General features: G+C 53.5%; 1 pseudogene; it reads left to right on the forward strand.

The window, feature by feature from the left end:
* The first annotated feature begins 2,475 nt into the window (after positions 1–2,475).
* Positions 2,476–4,384, forward strand: LOC109732552 (uncharacterized; annotated as a pseudogene).
* Positions 4,385–5,557: the final 1,173 nt, after the last annotated feature.

The raw sequence follows: 5,557 nt of genomic DNA on the forward strand, positions 1-5,557 counted from the left end.
CGTTTTGCGGACCGGCGGGATGCGCGGTCTGCTAGAGTTGCTCTGACCAATCACAACTGCACACTTGTCCCACATAGATCGCAATACCTTATAGTAGCTGAATCAAAAGAAGGTAATGCCTATTAACAAATGTTGGCGAACTTAATAAGCTTTAAACCTTTGAACGAACAAGTCAAGCATGTTGTTGCTCGTTAAACTTAACGAGCTTAACTAGCACGAGCAGCTCACTAATTCACCCCTATTTTGACAGCGAAAATCCTTATCTTATGGGAGGGACGGTTACCGAGGGGATTTTCCAGACCCTCTCCCACTAATCCACCCTGATTTTTACTGAGTAGCAGTAGTTCCATAAGAATGTATCAGTAGGTGTAGCTTCTCTCATGGTTGTATCATCTGCCTCTCCCGATATCAAACCCCATCATTTGTTGTTTGTATCTTGGCAAGGCAGAAATGATCTCCACTGGCAAGCATGGTTCATGGATGCTGATATCAAACCCCATCCTTTGTTGTTTGTATCTTGGCAAGGCAGAAATGATCTCCACTGGGCAAGCATGGTTCATGGATGCTGATATGATACATACATAACCTAAGCGCTTGCTAGCTAGGAATGATTTTAGGGCATTAGAAAAACGAGCAGGTGACATTATAACCTAAGCGCTTGCTACAGATGATTTTAGGGCATTAGAAAAAGGGCGATGCTAGGCGCCGGCGCACCGGCCGAACGCTTCGGCCGGTCCAACCCTAGCCGTCCGATCAGCCCGTCCCGATCCGTTGGATCCAATCAGGTCGTTCTCTTCCTCCCCGTCTCGCCGCCGCACGCGTTCCCCCCCCTCGCCGCCCCCTTCGCCTGCCCTCCGGTGGTCGCCGGTCCCCACCCTCGCCGGTCTTCCTCGTCGTCGCCGGACCCCGCCCTCGCCGCCCGTCCTCGTCGCCGGTCCCCGCCCTCGCCGCCCGTCCTCGTCGCCAGTCCCCGCCCTCACCGGCTGTCCTCGTCGCCAGTCTTGAAGCACACCGGCACCCCTTGTCGTCGCAGCGCCTAGCAGCCGCCACCGTCGCTGCACTGTCGTGTCGCCGACGCAGCTCTCAACGTCGCTGCTCGCTGCCATTGGCGAGTCAGGTTGAAACTTTTTATCTCATCGGTTGAAGCTTTTCTCTATGCCTGATGAAGCTTTTCTCGCGGATTGAAGCTTTCCACCGTGCCAAATGAAGCTTTTTTCACCTGAGCTTGAAGCTTTCTTCACAAAAGGGTTGCAAGCTTTTTACTTTGCGGTTGCAACAAAAACACAGAGATACGCCATGGTCGTTGTCGAAGGAGGATTTTCTCAATCTCTTTTTGAAGCTTTTTCATCTGCGGGTTGAAGCTTTTTGTCAAAACGGTTGTAACTTTTCCTGTATTTCGTTGTCTGGTTGAAGCTTTTTTATCTACTGGATGTAGCAAAAACCTCCAACGGTAGTAGCAAAAAGCCTGCTACGGTTGTAGCAAAAAAATCATTGTCATCCTCGCGAGGTCGTAACTCTGCCTGATGGATGTAGCAAAAAGCTTTACCGGTAGTAGCAAAATCCAACAACGGTTGCAGCTTTCCCTTTTTGTGCAGTGCCATTGAAGCTTTCTATGTCTATGGTTGAAGCTTTTTTCAACGGGTGTTGAAGCTTTTCTAGGTGACGGTTGCAACACTTGTATACGCGGGAGGATCCGGGCGTGGCTGCAGGCAGCCATGGCGGCCGGCGAGGGAGCGCTTCACCGGCTGCGACCCCGTGATGACGATGACGCCGTTTTGCTGCAACCGTAGTAGATTTTTCCTATCACCGGCGATTGAATTCGCTACAACCGGTTCCAGCAAAAATTCACCGTGAGGGGTAGTCTGCCATGGCTGGTTGCAGCTCCGGCGTGGCCGGGTCCGACGAGGTAGGTAGAGCTCCGATGCATGCGAGGGAGGCGTCGCCGTGGTAGCACCCCGTAGCACCGGTTGCAGCATCTCCCGTTGTCACCGCCCCTCGATCGCCGGCGAGATGGGATGGTCGCCGGTGAGCTTCGAGCGGGAAGGGGAGCGCGTGGCGCTGCGACCGGGGGGCGGGGGGGGAGGAGGGGGAAGGGATGGGGAAGGGGTGGGGAGGAGAGGGCAGAAGAAGAGGGCGGCGCGACGCGAGGAAGAGGAAGAGGAAGAAGAGGATCGGGAGGAGGAAGAAGGGGATCGGGAGGAGCGCGAGCGTACGATGCGCTACGCGTCAGTTCGATCGAGTGGCCCGCGTGGGACCGGCGAAACGGTTCGGCCGGTGCGCCGTTCCTAAACACTTCCCTTATAAAAACGAGCAGGTGACACACGAGCTGTGTCTCTCTTGCCACGAACACCTAGACCTGACTGTACTCGGCAAAAGCGCGCGCGACTAGGGCCCCCGCCCACCGTCAGATCGTCGTTCCACGTATACGTTTGCTTGCTGCAAAGCTTTCCCGTTGCGCGCGCAGATCTCCGTCCCCTCCACTATGGCCTTAACTCCTAAGCAACCGAGCCGCCTCTCTCCCCCTCCCTCACCTAACCGAAGGTCGAAGCTTGCGCGCGCGCCCGCTCCCTATATAACCAGCGCAGACACGACCGCCGAGACGCCTCCGATTCACCTTAGCTTCCCGGCGAGAGCCATCACCGTCTCACTAGCCAGCACCACCTCTCACAGTCACAGCTGAAGCAAGGAGATCGCACCGAGGCAGGGGGAGGGCAGCTGCGGCGGCAGACCGGCCGGTCCGAGCGACATGCACAGAGCCTCACCGTGGAACTCCTCTTCTTCCACCTGGTCGTCGTCATCGTCGCCGTCTTCCTCCCCGCGCAGCAGCAAGCGCGCCCGCCTCGCCGCCGCCAGCGCCAGCAGGCTGCTGCCCTGGCCCTCGCCGCGCGGACCGGCCAGCCATGGCGTCGCCCTTTCCGCCCGGCTCTTCTTCCTCTTCCGCTTCGTCGCCCCTCTCTTACCTGATCCCTAGGCAGCCGCCGCCTTCCTCCGTCGTGGCGCAGGGCTTCTCGTGCGGCGCTCTGGCGCAGCAGGCCGGAGGATTATACGACGGCGACGGCGTCGGCGCGGCGGGCGGCGTCGGGGCGCTGGAGGTGAGGCAGGGCGGCAGGCACGCGGGCCACCTGCCGCTGCCGCGCCCGCCGCCGCGGCAGTGCACGCGGTGCAGGTCGGCCGACACCAAGTTCTGCTACTACAACAACTACAGCCGCAAGCAGCCGCGCTACTTCTGCCGCGCGTGCCGCCGGCACTGGACCGAGGGCGGCACGCTCCGCGACGTGCCCGTCGGCGGCGGCCGCAAGAACAGGCGCAACGGCGGGGGCAAGGGCGGCGCCAAGGCCCCCTTCACTGTCACCACGGAGGTGTCTACTGTGGCGGCGACGGCGTCTACACGGGGCAGCGGTGCGGTCGACGCGTTCATCCCGGCCGACATCCTGAGGTAGATGCTGTCCCAGTCGGGGAGCTTCACGGCCGTCGGCGGGGGCGGTGGCTACGGCATCGACCTGAGCGCGTGGCAGCAAATGACCGGTGCCGCAGCAGCACCGCAGGGCGCCAGCGATGTTGGCGCGGCCGGAGGGACGGCTCCGGGGGCCGATGCCAACTGCGGCACAGGTGCGCAGTACTGGAGCTGATGGCACCTGCAGGATGACATGCCCGGTTTCGACGGGACTTTCTAAGTACGACGTGGGTTTTGCTACAAAATAGTTCTTCGTTCTGCGGAAATCCAACTCGGTGCCCACCCTCATTTGCTCCCTGTGAGAAAAAAAAACTAGAAATATTCAAAAAAATTGTGTGGTAGATAATTTGATGCGTGATGTCCGCTTCCAATTTCAACTTATTTAAACATCTGAGCAGCTCCCGGTAAAAAAGACAAATCGGGTCATAACAGTGCGTGAACAGTAAACCTTTTTACAGACCCCGATTTTGTATTTTTTGCCGAGAGCTGCTCAAATGTCCAAATAAGTTGAAATTTGGAGCGGAATTCACGCATCAAATTATGTACCACACAATTTTTTTGCATCTTTTTGAATTTTTCTATTATTTATTTTGATTTGTTTCGTCAGCACGGGTGCAGCTGAGCCCGGGAGCAGAAACGCCGTGCCCGTCAGTCTGCCACTATATAAGTATAATATGCTTGTGTAACCGTGCCAGTATTCTTCCCGTACGTGTATATATAGTATATACGCACTACACTAGTACTCCCTCTGTAAAGAAATATAAGAGTGTTTAGATAACTATTTTAGTGATCTAAACGCTCTTATATTTCTTTACGGAGGGAGTAGACGTGAAGACTTTGGACCGTGCGAAGTCGTTCTAGTGTATTTTCAGTTTTGTCATGTCAATCTTTGAAGGAAATATTTCCTCGCAAAAAAAAATCTTTGAAGGAAATATGCCCTAAAGGCAATAATACAATTATTATTTATAATTCCTTATATCATGATAAATATTTATTATTCATGCTAGAATTGTATTAACCGGAAACTTGATACATGTGTGAATACATGGACAAAACAAAGTGTCCCTAGTATGCCTCTACTTGCCTAGCTCGTTAATCAAAGATGGTTAAGTTTCCTGATCATTGACATGTGTTGTCATTTGATGAACGGGATCACATCATTAGGAGAATGATGTGATGGACAAGACCCATCCGTTAGCTTAGCATATTGACCGTTTAGTTTTATTGCTATTGCTTTCTTCATGACTTATACATATTCCTCTGACTATGATATTATGCAACTCCCGAATACCGGAGGAACACCTTGTGTGCTATCAAACGTCACAACGTAACTGGGTGATTATAAAGATTCTCTACAGGTGTCTCCGAAGGTGTTTGTTGGGTTGGCATAGATCAAGATTAGGATTTGTCACTCCGAGTATCGGAGAGGTATCTCTGGGCCCTCTCGGTAATGCACATCACTATAAACCTTGCAAGCAATGTGACTAATGAGTTAGTTGTGGGATGATGCATTACAGAACGAGTAAAGAGACTTGCCGGTAACGAGATTGAACTAGGTATGAGGATACCGACGATCGAATCTCGGGCAAGTAACATACCGATGACAAAGGGAATAACGTATGTTGTTATCGCGGTTTGACCGATAAAGATCTTCGTAGAATATGTAGGAACCAATATGAGCATCCAGGTTATGCTATTGGTTATTGACCGGAGATGTGTCCTGGTCATGTCTACATAGTTCTCGAACCCGTAGGGTCCGCATGCTTAACGTTCGATGATGATTTGTATTATGAGTTATGTGTTTTTGGTGACCGAAGTTTGTTTGGAGTCCCGGATGTGATCACAGACATGACGAGGAGTCTCGAAATGGTCCAGAGGTAAAGATTGATATATTTGACAATGATATTCGGACACCGGAATGGTTTCGGAATGGTTCGAGTATATTTCGGAGAACCGAGGGGTTACCGGAACCCCACAGGGAAGTATTGGGCCTACATGGGCCTTAGGGGAGAGAGAGGGGAGCCCGCAAGGGGTGGCGCCCCCCCTCCAAGGGAGTCCGAATAGGAAAAGGAGGAGGGGGCGCGGCCCCCTTTCCCTCTCCTT

Source organism: Aegilops tauschii, chromosome 1 (genome assembly GCF_002575655.3).
Source record: "Aegilops tauschii subsp. strangulata cultivar AL8/78 chromosome 1, Aet v6.0, whole genome shotgun sequence".
Taxonomy (NCBI): domain Eukaryota; kingdom Viridiplantae; phylum Streptophyta; class Magnoliopsida; order Poales; family Poaceae; genus Aegilops; species Aegilops tauschii.